Source organism: Eubalaena glacialis, chromosome 1, assembly GCF_028564815.1.
Source record: "Eubalaena glacialis isolate mEubGla1 chromosome 1, mEubGla1.1.hap2.+ XY, whole genome shotgun sequence".
Lineage (NCBI taxonomy): Eukaryota > Metazoa > Chordata > Mammalia > Artiodactyla > Balaenidae > Eubalaena > Eubalaena glacialis.
Genome location: NC_083716.1, coordinates 68,774,879 through 68,789,908, shown reverse-complemented (window position 1 = coordinate 68,789,908; position 15,030 = coordinate 68,774,879). Strand labels below are relative to the sequence as shown.

The following is a 15,030-nucleotide window of genomic DNA, read 5'->3' as shown; positions in this document are numbered from 1 at the left end:
TGAATATACGTGTATACACACGCATTTAAGTTGAAAGCCTCAATTCCTCATTAAATCTTGTGTCCAGGCTCCTGTTAAAAAGAGGTAAAATGGTGAGAAGCTAAAAATCAGGGAAAACATTAATAAATCTCAATTGACAACTTCCTTGTTATTATGAATTAAAGCAGACGTTTTAAGGCAAAATCCATCACCTTGCTAAAGCTTCCACTAAGCTACAGACTCGGATATTTACAAGAAAATAAATAACAAAAAGCCCCGTACACACGTCAATATGGTTTAATGACAAGCTAGCTAAGGAGTTGTGTTTTGTTATTTCAGGTAACTTTCCATTCAGGAATAGTTAATATTTCAGTGATTAAAATTTCAGGTGTTTAAAACTAACTTCAAGCAGGTTCATTGTTACACTGAAGCTGAATTCTTCAGGCACTTGTTTTTAAATTACTATACAAATCCATCACAGTCACATTCAAGCTATTAATTTAAAAAACATTTAACGTTTGGTACCTAAGTAAATACAATTACTATACACTATGTCATTCGATTTTATTTTTCTCTGTAGGAGCTTTCCTCTTTTGTGAGAATCTAGTCCCAGGTTCCTTATTATTCTGAAGAAATGAAACAGCTTCTGGTAGACAGTAATTTTCTATTTGAGGAGGGGATTCCTGCATAAGAAAATCAGTAATGTATTCCGTTTTCAAGCAGCACACATTCTGGGCAGCAGCTTCTTCTATATTAACTCCTGAGTCATTTGGTTTCAGTTTATTAAAGTCACAAAAGAGATGTGCAGCTTCTTTAAATAAAGATACAGAATGACCAGGTAGCACTTTTGCTCCTCCTGACTGAAGAAGGCATTTGAATCCTGCTTCTCGGGACCTATCAACATGTGAAGTAATCCTCCACCTGCTAAATGTTCCCTCAACAATGCGTGATTCTTGTCTTTGCTGGATTTGTTTCCTCCGTCTCATTGTTGCAAGTGCTACTTTTCGTTGCTGTACATTGATTCCAGTCAAAACATCAAGTATGGAACTACTTCCCCGTTTTTAGTCTTCCGGCATGAAGCGCCCAGCAGTCCTGCAAGCTTCAAGGTAGGAGCGATAAAGCACCCACTTCCCAGCTGCCACTGAGGCTAAATACTTCTCGTTTTGACGTGGATGCCCTAAAACAGTGTGTGTACAGTTAGGATCAAAACACTGCTTCTCAATCACTCATCCACCTAGTTTTTCAATCAGATGACAATAATCAATACATTCTTGAGGATTCAGAGATGACAACTGAAATATGTACTGTTTTTTTAAGTCTTCGTGAGTCTTCTTTACCGTTATCATCTTTTCTCTAGGGTGTGGAGCCACAGGTGGGTTGCCTAGGGGGAAGGCAATACTTGGGGCTTGAGGCGTAGGGATCAGGGGGCTGTCTTTTATTGGAGTTTCCAGTTCTTCAGAGATCGGGTGTTTGGGGGCTTCAGTCACACATATGTTTCCAGGATCACAGCCTGTTCAGCAATTTCTGAATCATGTAAAGGCTCCTGGAAAGGAACATCCTCCAATTTTTTAATGTCAACCTGAAGCTCAGAGTATTGTGTGGGACAACTAGGCCACCGCAAATTGCTGGCAAGTCTCGCTCTCTCCTCCCTGGCTGTGGCGTCATCCCAGATGATCTGTTCATTCTGGGAGGGCTCTGTGTTGACATCAGGTACTGTTTGGCGAGACTGCCTTAGTGCCTTCAGGACTCTACTTTGTCGGCTGTGGGCAGAGCGAGTGCGGTCAGGGGTTGAAGAGGCACTGTTACAACCACTTCTTGAGAGGGAAGTCCTCTGCCCTTGGGGTTTCACTACTGAAGTTGCAGACATTATCTCCAGCAGCTGCTTTGGAAAGTTCTCTCTCATCTCCAAGGTCTGTGTCAGAGCTCCTATAGTCATTCCTTCCATTTCCATTTGAATTTACTGATTCTTTATTACTGGTGGTCATATTGTCTATATCATTTTCTTCTACAGGCAAATGATCTGGCTCATCATCCTTCGCTGTTGAATCAGCTGAGGTTATTACAAAGTCTGCCATCTTGCACTGCACTGATATCCAAGCTCATTTTGGGACTAAGAGTATGTGGATAAAGAGAAAAAGTTTTTAAAGGAGGCTATTTTTCTTTCTTTTTTTTTTTAAATTGAAGTGTAGTGGAGTTACAATGTTGTTGTGTTTCAGTTGTACAACAAAGTGATTTCAGGTGTACAGCAAAGTGTATATATATAATACATATGTATATAAATATATATATTCTTATTTAGATTCCTTTCCCTTATAGGTTATTACAAAATATTGAGTATAGTTCCCTATGCTATACAGTAGGTCCTTGTTGGTTATCTATTTTATATATAGTAGTGTGTGCATGTTAACCCCATACTCCTAATTTATCCCTCCCCCCGCTTCTCCTTTGGTAACCATAAGTTTGTTTTCTATGTCTGAGGGTCTATTTCTGTTTTGTAAATAAGTTAATTTGTATCATTTTTTTAGATTCCACATATAAGCTATGTCATATGATTTTTTCTTTGGCTTACTTCACTTAATATAATAATCTCTAGGTCCATCCATGTTCCTGCAAATGGCATTATTTCATCTTTTTTATTCTGAGTAATATTCCATTGTATATATGTACCACATCTTCTTTATCCATTCATCTGTTGATGGACATTTAGTTTGCTTCCATGTTGTGACTGTTGTAAATAGTGCTGCAATGAACACTGGGATGCATGTATCTTTTCAAACTATGGTTTTCTCCAGATATATGCCCAGGAGTGAGATTGCTAGATCCTATAGTAACATGTAAAAGAATGAAATTAGGCTTCCCTGGTGGCGCAGTGGCTGAGAGTCTGCCTGCCAATGCAGGGGACACAGGTTCGAGCCCTGGTCTGGGAGGATCCCACATGCCGCGGAGCAACTGGGCCCGTGAGCCACAACTACTGAGCCTGCGCGTCTGGAGCCTGTGCTCCGCAACAGGAGAGGCTACGACAGTGAGAGGCCCGCACACCGCGATGAAGAGTGGCCCCCGCTTGCCACAACTAGAGAAAGCCCTCGCACAGAAACGAAGACCCAACACAGCCATAAATAAATAAATAAATAAAATTTTAAAAAAAGAATGAAATTAGCACATTCTCCAACACAATACACAAAAATAATCTCAAAATGGATTAAAAACCTAAGTGTAAGGCTGGATACTATAAAACTCCTAGAGGAAAACATAGGCAGAACACTAACATAAATTGCAGCAATATCTTTTTGGACCCATCTCCTAAAGTAATGGAAATAAAAACAAAAATAAACAAATGGGACCTAATTAAACTTAAAGCAAAGGAAACCATAAACAAAATGAAAAGACAACCTACAGAAAATATTTGCAAACAATGTGACTGACAGGGATTAATTTCTAAAATATACAAACAGCTAATACAGCTCAATATCAAAAAAACAAACAACCCAATCAAAAAATGGACAGAATATCTACATAGATATTTCTCCAAAGAAGACATACAGATGGCCAGCAGTCACATGAAAAAATGCTCAACATTGCTACTTATTAGAGAAATGCAAATCAAATCTACAATGAGGTATCACCTCACAAAAAGTCTACAGACAAAAAATGCTGGAGAGATTGTGGAGAAAAGGGAATCCTCCTACAATGTTGGTGGGAATGTAAATTGGTACAGCCATTATGGAGAACAGTATGGAGTTTCCTTAAAAAACTTTTTAAAAAAGAGGCTATTTTTCAAGTTGAATCATGGAAAGCATAATAAAGTTACCTGGTGAATCTTCAAAATGTTGGAAACTGGAACTCTAACTAGAGTTAATGAGAGAATTTTTTGACCCAATATGAGACAAACTGAAGTGTAAGGATGTTAGTATATTGGAAATACAGCATATTGGAAATGTGATTATCAAGCAGAATAGAAATAGAAGTGATTACTGTATATGACAAAGCCAAGAATATTAACATATAGATATCAAGTCTACAAGTCTACAATGAATATAACTAAAAAACATAAATGAAATAATTTGATGCAGAAGTGAACAATTTAAATATGGTTATTTTAGTTTACAATGAAATATTTGGGTACTTGAAATAGTCTCACATATTTTGCTATTTTAAATATTTTTGAATCAAATAAGGGTTTACCATTTAATTAAAAGTATATGAGAAATGGTTTCTGCAAGAGAAACAAAACAAGAAGTAAAGCTATTAAGAGCCTACTGTGTGCCAGATACTCCTTTAGAAATGCTTACATGAATTTTTCTAGTTAATCCTCACAAATAGCCTGACAGGTAAAAATACTGTCATTTCGCAGATAAAGCAATTGAAAATTTGAAAAGTTTGATTAACATAACTGAATGCACACAAGCACTGAGCAGAGGATTCAAAGTCATCTCTTTCTTATTCTACCACTTCAAATTCTTTCCAGAGGAATTCCACTGACATCCAGTTGTATAGAAATATATGTGCTTGCTTGTAGGAAGGATCTGAACCTGCATTAAGAAACAGTCTAAAACTATTTCAGTTGGAGCAGCAATGAGGCAGAGATACTAGATTTTTCATAGTTATTAATTACAGTGGGAGGAAGAGCTGCTATGTTAGAGGAGATTTAGTTCAATAAAAGCTGTTCATGGCAGAGAAAGCAGAAATGGTTCGGGAAAAAGCCTGCAGAGACACCATAGGTACTTTTTTCCTTGCACATTTGACTCCTAAATAAGAGCTCTCACTGAAATGATAAAGTCTGAAGACCAGGTAAAGCTTAGTGTCTGAGGGAGCAGATGCAAAATCCAGTTTTCATATGCTTTCACAATTAAACAATGAAAAAGGTACATTTTGGAAAGGTTTGTTTGCTCCCTTGTTTTAATTAAAGACAGCAAGTGCAGAAATACCTTGAATTCTGAGATCCTAAGAGAGCCAAAATAGCCTGAAGGCCTTTTCTACCACAAAAGTTAATGATGCTTATAAAAAAATAGGCCAGAACCTCAAACTTATTACAGCATGAGAGTTATGAGGTTAATAGAGAAAAAAGTGTTCAATGATAAGCAGTGAATATCAGAAAATTGATTATAAAACAAAACCTTCCAAAGGTCCTACCTCAGGGAGTGGGAGGAAGGTATTGACTTAAACAGGGCTAATGTCACGAACTCATCTTCCACCCACTGTGCAACTGTGCAACTGATAAGCAAGAAATTATTTGGAGAACGTTTTAGAATCAGAACATTTGTGAAATTTCATTTATGATAAATTTGGAATTCTCTAGTAATGTTAAAGATTTTCATCTGCTTGAACAAGAATTTCCATTCCTAGTTATATGTACTACAGGGAAACTCATGCACATATGCAGGAGGAAAAATATACCTGATAGTGAACAACAGAAAACAACTTAAATGACCATCAGCAGGACAGTGGGTATTTATACGGTGGAATACCTTATAGAAGGTAAAATGAATGAGCTAAACCATTTCTAACAAAATAGTTGAATCTGAAAAAAGTTAGTGAAAAAATTAAGTGGTGATATATATTAGAAAATGTTAAATGTGCAAAATGATCTTCTACATTATTTATAGATATGTTTTGTAAAAATTATATATTTATAATTTACATTGTAATGTATAATTTACCTTACTTGTAGATATATATATATATAATATATATATAATATTATATATGGATACAGATTTCCTTGAGGAGTGAATTTACCTCTGGATGAGGCATATATAGAATTAAGGAAGATACAAAGGGATCGCAACTTTGTAAATGCTCTGTGTGTGTGTGTGTGTGTGTGTGTGTGGCATAAGTTGCACTCTTTGAGAAGTAAATTCTGATTCAGAATTTAGTGTTCAGGGTGCGTATTAAGGAGTGTCCTTGGGAGGCTTTTATACCCCAGAATGAATCAATCATTAGTTATTGGCCACTCCAGAAGGACTTGTCTTGCAGAGAGCAAATAAACTGAAGCTGAGGCAATTCATAGGGAATTGACAGCTAAAGACTCTCAGCTAACAGCCCCCCAGGCAGCAGTTGGGTCAATGAATTCTTTTGAAGGGGATCTGGGCACAATTAGATAAAGCAAGTCAAAAGACAAATGAGTAATTAAACTGCGAATGAATAGGTGCAAAGAATATGGCTAACAAAGGATTAATATCCTTAGTACTTAAAGATTTCTTGCAGCTCATGAGAAAAAAAGTAAATCAAACAATCTATTGGAAAAATGAACAGCAGACATAAACAGACTATTCACTTTCTCCATACAGACGTATTCACATGCACAAAAACAAGCAAATGACTACTCAGTGAATGGAAAGATGATATATCTCTTAAGGTCAAAGAAATACAAATTAAAACCATAATTAAAAATCTTTGTTTAATAATAGCAAAGATACTTTTTGTTAGCAAAGAGATGTGAAATACCTTATATGATCTATTGATAAAAATGACTTAAAATGTATGAAGAAGAGTTTAGCACTATATATCAGAACTTTTTTAAAAAGCTGATTGTTTTTGATCCAGAAATTTCCCTTCCAAAAATACAGCCAAAGTATACTGACGTATCTGCACAGAGACTATTTGATCAAATTTTAAAGTATAAACAAACACTGAAAATGAATAACCAAAATATCTAACACTCTGAAACTTAATTAAATTATTCTAGAGCCACGCAATAGAACAATATGCAGTCCTTTAGAAATACTATATCTCTTTTGTTATGTAAAATGAAAACCTAAATATATAGTAAATAATGAGAAGAAAACACTGTATATAATGCCACTATTTATGTTTTCTCTCTTTATATAAATATTCATTCAACTAACACACACTCATACACACAGACAGACACACACACACTATGCCTGTTTATATGTAGAATCTCATTGCAAGCACACATTACAAGTAACACTATTTGTTATGGGAAGAAGGGTTAAGAAGCTCAAAGTCAGGGAGAGAAGACTTACTTTTCAAATGTGTAATGTTCAATTTTTTTCCCTATGAATTCATTGTGCATTCAGAATCTCTTGGGTTTTCCAATGATCAACAAATAAATGAAAACAAAACAAAAACTATGTGAAAGAAATAGACCAGAATCCAAATAATTTTTTTCTTATACTGGCAAGATTTTTATGTTTTTATTTTTTGCAATGGATATATTATATGAATATATAAGAATGTACTTATGAAAAATGAATCTATTTTTCAAATATAAGGAATTTTACAGTTTGGGGTATTAGAGAGGGAACATCAAGGCTTTGCCTAAGTTTTATGATTTTGTAAATTTTATTTCAAAACATTTTTTATATCACTGTAGGTATTTAGAATTTTTTAAATGCAAATTAATAAATGTTTATAAAATACAGATGCCCCCCAAAAAGAGAAATGCAAACTTTTCTAAATGTCCACCAAAAGAAAATGACTAAAGAATTAATAGTTTTGTTGATATCATCTTTTGATGTGTATATGTATTAGTTATACTCATTTTTACATCTTTGGTATATAATCCACCATGAACATTTCCATGTTCTTTATATTTTTTGCTCATAAGTAGTTAATATTTGAGTTTCTATTTTAATATAATTATATTTTTGTTTTCTATTTTATAAAAAGAAATTATTTTGCCTTTTGCACTAAGCTGCTCATATTTAAGAATATTAAGAATATTCTTAAGAATATATTTTATGTGCCCTTAAATATTAAAAATATATTGCATGTGTTCCAAAAGAAGTTACCCCTGCCATTTAATTTTTAATATTTTTTATTAAAGTATAGTTGACTTACAATATTATATTAGTTTCAGGTGTACAGCATAGCGATTTGATATTTTTATACATTGAAAGATGATCTCCACAATGAGTTTATTTACCATCATTCACAGCACAAATTTATTACAAATTATTGACTGTATTATCTGTGCTTTGCCTTACATCCATGAGACTTATTCATTTTATAACTGGATGTTTGTACTTCTCAATCCCCTTCATCTATTTCACCCATCCCCCTAACCCCACCCCTCTAGCACCACAAGTTTTTTCTCTGTAGCTGTGAGGCTGTTTCCATTTTATTATGTTTGTTTGTTTTGTTTTTTAGATTCCACATATAAGTGAAATCATATAGTACTTGTCTTTCTCTGTCTGACTTATTTTACTTAGCATAATACCCTGTTGGCCCATCCATGTTGTCACAGTAGCAAGATTTTATTCTTTTTTATGGCTAAGTAATATTCCGTAGTATAGGTATATCACACCTTCTTTATCCATTCATCTCTCAATGTACACTTAGGTTACTTCCATATCTTGACTATTGTAAATAATGCCGCAATAAACACTGGGGTGAATATATCTTTTTGAATTAGTGTTTTCATTTTCTTGGGATAAATACTCAGGAGTGGAATTGCTGGATTGTATAGTAGTTCTATTTTTAATTTTCTGAGGAACCTCCATACTGTTTTCAGTAGTGACTGCACCAATTTACATTCCCGCCAATAGTGCATGAAGGTTCCCTTTTCTCTGCATTCTTACCAACACTTGTTATTTGTTATCTTTTGGATAATAGCCATTCAGACAAGTGTGAGGTGATATCTCATTGTGGTTCTGATTTGCATTTCTCTGTTGATTAGTGATGTTGAGCATCCTTTCATGTGCCTGCTGACCATCTGCCTGTCTTCTTTGGAAAATATCTATTCAGATCATCTGCCCCTTTTTAATTTTCTTTTTATGTTGAGTTGTGTGAGCTCCTTGTACATTAGATATTAACCACTTATCGAATATATTGTTTGCAAATATCTTCTCCCATTTAGTAGGTGGCCTTTTTCTTTTTCTTGATAGTTTTCATCACTGTGCAAAGTCTTTTTAGTTTGATGTAGTCCCATTGGTTTATTTTTGCCTCTCTGGCCTCTGCGTGAGAAAACAAAGCCAAAAAAATATTGCTAAGACAGGTGTCAAAGAGGGTACTGCTTATGTTTTATTCTAGGAATTTTATGGTTTCAGGTCTCACATTTAAGTCTTTAATCCATTTTGAGTTTATTTTCGTATATGGTGTAAGAAAGCGGCCCAGTTTCATTCTTTTGATTGGAGTGGTCCAGTTTTCCCAGTACCATTTATTGAAGGAACTGTCTTTTCCCCACTGTATATTCTTGGCTCCTTCCTGTTGATTAATTGTGTATATCAGTGTGGGTTTATTTCTTGTTCTCTATTCTGTTCCATTGATCTGTGTGTCTGTTTTGTTTGTTTGTTTTGCCAGAACAATACTGCTTTGCTTACTATAGCTTTGTAAATACAATTTGAAAACACAGAGCATGCTGCCTTCAAGTTTGTTCTTATTTCTCAAGATTGTTTTGGCTATTCAGGGTCTTTGTGTTTCTATTCACATTTTAGAATTATTTAGTCTAGTTCTGTGAAAAATGCCATTGGTATTTTGTTAGGGATTGCATTAACTATGTAGATTGCTTTGGGTAGCATGGATATTTTACATGTATTAATTTTTCTGATTCAAGAGCATAGTATATCTTTCCACTTATTTGTGACATCTTTGATTTCTTTTATCAATGTCTTATAGGTTTTCAAGTACAAGTCTTTTACCTCCTTAATTAGATTTATTCCTAGGTATTTTTTTGATGCAATTGTAAATGTGATTGTTTTCTTAATTTCTCCTTCTGACAGTTTGTTGTTAGTGTATGGAGACACAACAGGTTTCTGCATTTTAATTTTGTATCCTGCAACTTCACTGAATTCATGTATTCTATGGTTTGTTTGGTGGAGTCTTTAGAGCTTTCTATACAGTGTCATGCCATCTACAAATAGTGACAATTCTACTTCTTCAATTTTTGATTTTATTTATTTTGTCCCTCTCTATTTTTTCTTGACAAGTCTGGCTAAAGGTTAATTTATTTTGTTTATCTTTTCAAAGAACCGGCTGATAGTTTTATTGATCTTTTCTATTGTTTTCATAATCTCTATTTCATTTGTTTCTGCTCTGATCTGATTTGTTTCTTTCCTTCACTAACTTTGGGTTGTGTTTGTTCTCTTTCTAGATTAGATTGTTTATTTGAGATTTTTCTTGTTTTTTGAGGTAGGCTTGTATTGCTGTAAATTTCCCTCTGAGAACTGCTTTTGTTATGTCTGATTTTGGATCATTTTGTTTCCATTTTCATTTATCTCCAGTTACTTTTTGATTTCCTCTTTGATTTGTTCAGTAACCCATTGTTTGTTTAGTAGCACATTGTTTGGCATTCACATGATTGTTTTTTGCAGTTTTTTTTTTTCTTGTAGTTGATTTCTAGTCTCATAGTGTTATTGCCAGAAAAAGATGCTTAATATGATTTCAGTCTTCTTAAATTTATTGAGACTGTTTTGTGGTCTAAGAAGAGAACTATCCTGGAGAATGTTTTGTGTGCACTTGAAAATAATGCATATTCTGCTGCTTTTGGATGGGATGTTCTATATATATCTATTAACTTCATCTGGTTTAATACATCATTTAAGCCAGTGTTTTCTTATTGATTTTATGTCTGGATGATCTGTTCATTGATGTAAGTGGGGTTTTAAAGTCCCCTACTAATATTGTGTTACTGTCAATTTATCCCTTTATGATTGTTAATATTTGCTTTATGTATTTAGGTTCTCTTATGTTCGATGCATATATATTTACAATTGTTATATCTTCTTGGATTGATCCCTTTATCATTATGTAATGTCCTTCTTTGTTTCTTATTACAGTCTTTGTTTTAAAGTCCATTTTGTCTCATATAACTATTGCCACCATGGCTTTCTTTTCGTTTTCATTTCCATGGAATACATTTTTCCATCCCCTCATTTTCAGCCTTTATGTTTAGATCTGAAGTGAGTCTCTTGTAGGCAGCATATATATGATCTTTTTTTTTTTAATCCATTCAACCACTTTATGTCTTTTAATTGGAGCATTTAGTTCATTATATTTAAAGTGATTATTGATAGGTATATACTTCTTGCCATTTTCTTAATTGCTGTTTGGTTATATTTGTATTGATTTTTGTGCCCTTCTTATATTTTGCTCTCTTCCTTTGTGATTTGTTGACGATCTTTAGTGTTATGTTTAGATTCTCTTTTTTGTGTGTGTATCTATTATAGGTTTATGGTTTGTGGTTACCATTTGTTTCTTATGTAAATATATATATATCTGTGATTATTTTAAGTTGATGATCTATTAAGTCTGAACACATTCTAACAACTCTGCATTTTTATTCCCCCTGACATTTAATCTTGTAACATTGTCTTTTACATCTTTTGTTTTGTGTATCCTTTAAAGTGTCTTGATGTGGACCTCTTCCAGTTCATCTTGTTTGGGACTCTCTATGCTTCCTGGATGTGGATTTCTGCTTTATTTCCCTGGTTAGGGATGTTTACAGCTATTATTTCTTCAATTAATTTATCTGCCCTTTTCTCTCTTCTCCTCTGGGACTCCTATAATGCAAATGTTAATATGCTTGATGTTATTTCAGAGGTCTCTTAAACCATCCTCATTTTTTAAATTCTTTATTCTTTTTTTCTGTTCAGCTTGAGTGATTTCCATTACTCTTACAGTTTGCTGATCTGTTCCTTTGTATCATCTAATCTAGTGTTCATTTCTTTTAGTGTATTTTTTAGTTCATTTATTGTATTCTTCAACTCTGATTATTTCTTTCTTATATTTTCTAACTCTTTTTTCAAGTTCTCATTGTGGTTTTCCATTTTTTCCCAGTGACAATCTTTATAACCACTGCTCTTTATCAGGTAAAATACTTACCTTTGTATTACTAACTTTTTTTTCTTGGATTTTGTCTTGTTCATTTGTTTGGAACAAATTCTTCTGTCTTCTCATTTTGTTTGACTTTCTGTGTTTATTTCTATGAATTAGGCAAAACTTTTACCTCACCTGGTCTTTAGGTATGGCCTTGTGTAGGAATATCCCTATGTAAACTGCTGTGCCCAGTGAGTGGCTTTGGCTGGAGGGCTGAAGTTGGAATGGGTGTGGGCCAGGGCTTTTCTCAGAGCATACCAGGGGCCACCGTCTTGTTGGGTGGTCTAGACATGGTCCCAGGTACATCCCAGGACTTTTCCCTGGGTGTACCTGGGGTTGCCAACTGGTTGGAGTGCTAAAGTTGGAGCCAGGCATGGGCCAGGGGGCATGCTAGGGTGGTCTTGCCAGGCCAGCTAGAGCACCAGGCACATTTCAATCAGCTGCCTCTGCACTGGAACTCAAAATAAGAAAGTTTGTGTGCAAGCCCTTTAAAAGCAGAGTCTTGGTTTCCTACTACCCTCTGGCTCTCTGTTTCATAAAACCTAGTGGTTTTCAAAGCCAGTTATGGGGGCTCGTCTTCCCAGTGCTAGTTCCCATGGCTGAGGGGCACAATGTGGGACTTGAACCCTTCCCTTCTTAGGGATGACCTCTGAGTTTGTAATATACCCTCTCACTTATGGGTTGCCATGCTGGGCATATGGGTTTTGACTAAATTGCATCTCTGTCCCTCCAACCCTTCCCAATGTGCTTTTTTCTTTATGTCCTTAATTGTAGGGGAGCTGTTCTGCTAGTTTTAGGGTCATTCTCAGAGAAAGTTGTTCTACATGTAGTTGTAGCCTTGGTGCTCATGGGAGGAGGTGAGCTCAGGATCTTCCTACCCTGCCATCTTGATCCCACCTCTCTATCTCTGCCATTGAATGACAACCTCCTGGAAATAGTAGCATAAGCTCACTATACATGACTGTAATTGCTTGAGAAATAGCCTAGAAAATTCAGCTCAATATTAGCAATTGCAAAAAATCACAGTATGAAAATGTTAGAAAGTAAACAACTCTTATAAGGAATCTATAATGAAAATTGCTAGGTAATAAAACTTTGTAATCTTTGAAAATATGCAAAGAAAAGCACTTCAGAACATTGAATTCATATTCAATGTAATGATTTGTCTCTGAAAGTGAGCAGTGCATACAGAATACTTTGGGGACTTGGTTTGCATTACAGGGGATGTGCTGATCCTCTGTCATGAAAAGTTTGGGCATGTATTCTAGACATTAAATTATGGTAATTGAAATGGGAAAATGTCTGTAGCCTTTCTCAATGTGTTTGGGTTAGTTGCACGTGAACATCTGCTTTCCCATTATAACCTGAGACTGGAGAAGGGCATCAATTTGCAGGCATTAACAACTTCTGCTCACAAAACAGCAGACAACTCTCTGTTGGAGCACCACACCATCCAGTGTGCTCAGGGAACAGTCTCTAAGCATTTACACCAACGTCAAGCCAAATAATGCACTTGCTGCAAAGGAAAGGGATTCATATTCAGGTGTTTTGTGTGGATTTTTCTTTCTTCCTCTTTCCCTCTCTCCCAGTCCATGGGTAGATGCAAGAGTTCATATTTTTGCCATTTTAAATTATAAATGGCAAGTTATTAAAAGTAAAGTGTTTATAATATATTAATATGGCTAAAAGATATCCCAACTCACTCATCCCAACTTATCTTACTCCCTACAAAAAAAACAGGGTATCTTTTCATTTCATTTTCCTGTATATAATATACAATATTATTTCTGTAACTAGATTTTTCCATTCATATATATTGACATAAGTGTGATAAACATGAAGGGAGTACACTATTTCAAAGGATACACACTATTCCATTTAGGCCATAAAATAATTATGGAACTGATCTTCTATAAAAATTTTTTTCTAATGTGAACAATATTGCAATTTTACAAATGCCTTTTTATCCATGTACAAATGGTATTTGTATGATAAATTTTTTTTAGACATCTTTATTGGAGTATAATTGCTTTACAATGGTGTGTTAGTTTCCGCTTTATAACAAAGTGAATCAGTTATACATATACATATGTTCCCATATCTCTTCCCTCTTGTGTCTCCCTCCCTCCCACCCTCCCTATCCCACCCCTGTAGGTGGTCACAAAGCACCGAGCTGATCTCCTTGTGCTATGCGGCTGCTTCCCACTAGCTATTTAATATTTGCTAGTGTATATATGACCATTCCACACTCTCACTTCGTCCCAGCTTACCCTTCCCACTCCCTGCGTCCTCAAGTCCATTCTCTATGTCTGCATCTTTATTGCTGTTCTGGCCCTCAGTTCTTCATGACCTTTTTTTTTTTTTTTTTTTTAGATACCATATTTATGTGTTAGCATACGGTATCTGTTTTTCTCTTTCTGACTTACTTCACTCTGTATGACACAGTCTAGGTCCATCCAACTCACTACAGATAACTCAGTTTCATTTCTTCTTATGGCTGAGTAATGTTCCATTGTATATATGTGCCACATCTTCTTTATCCATTCATCTGTCAATGGACACTTGGGTTGCATCCATGTCCTGGCTATTGTAAATAGAGCTGCAATGAACATTGTGGTACATGACTCTTTTTGAATTATGGTTTTCTCAGGGTATATGCCCAGTAGTGGGATTGCTGGGTCGTATGGTAGTTCTATTTTTAGTTTTTAAGGAACCTCCATACTGTTCTCCATAGTGGCTATATCAATTTACATTCCCACCAACAGTGCAAGATGGTTCCCTTTTCTCCACACCCTCTCCAGCATTTGTTGTTTGTAGATTTTTTGATGATGGCCATTCTGACCGGTGTGAGGTGATACGTCATTGTAGATTTGATTTGCATCTTTTCATGTATTTGTTGGAATGTCAGAATATCTTCTTTGGAGAAATGTCTATTTAGGTCTTCTGCCCATTTTAAGAGTGGGTTGTTTGTTTTTTTGATATTGAGCTGCATGAGCTGCTTGTATATTTTAGAGATTAATCCTTTGTCAGTTGCTTCATTTGCAAATATTTTCTCCCATTCTGAGGGTTGTCTTTTGGTCTTGTTTATGGTTTCCTTTGCTGTGCAAAAGCTTTTAAGTTTAATTAGGTGCCGTTTATTTATTTTTGTTTTAATTTTCATTACTCTAGGAGGTGGGTCGAAAAGGATCTTGCTGTGATTTATGTCATAGAGTGTTCTGCCTATGTTTTCCTCTAAGAGTTTTAAAGTATCTGGCCTTATATTTAGGTCTTTAA

General features: G+C 35.0%; 1 pseudogene; it reads right to left on the bottom strand.

Annotated features, from left to right (window-relative positions):
- Positions 1-533: 533 nt before the first annotated feature.
- On the bottom strand, positions 534-12,132 carry LOC133091240 (DNA topoisomerase 2-binding protein 1-like; annotated as a pseudogene).
- Positions 12,133-15,030: the final 2,898 nt, after the last annotated feature.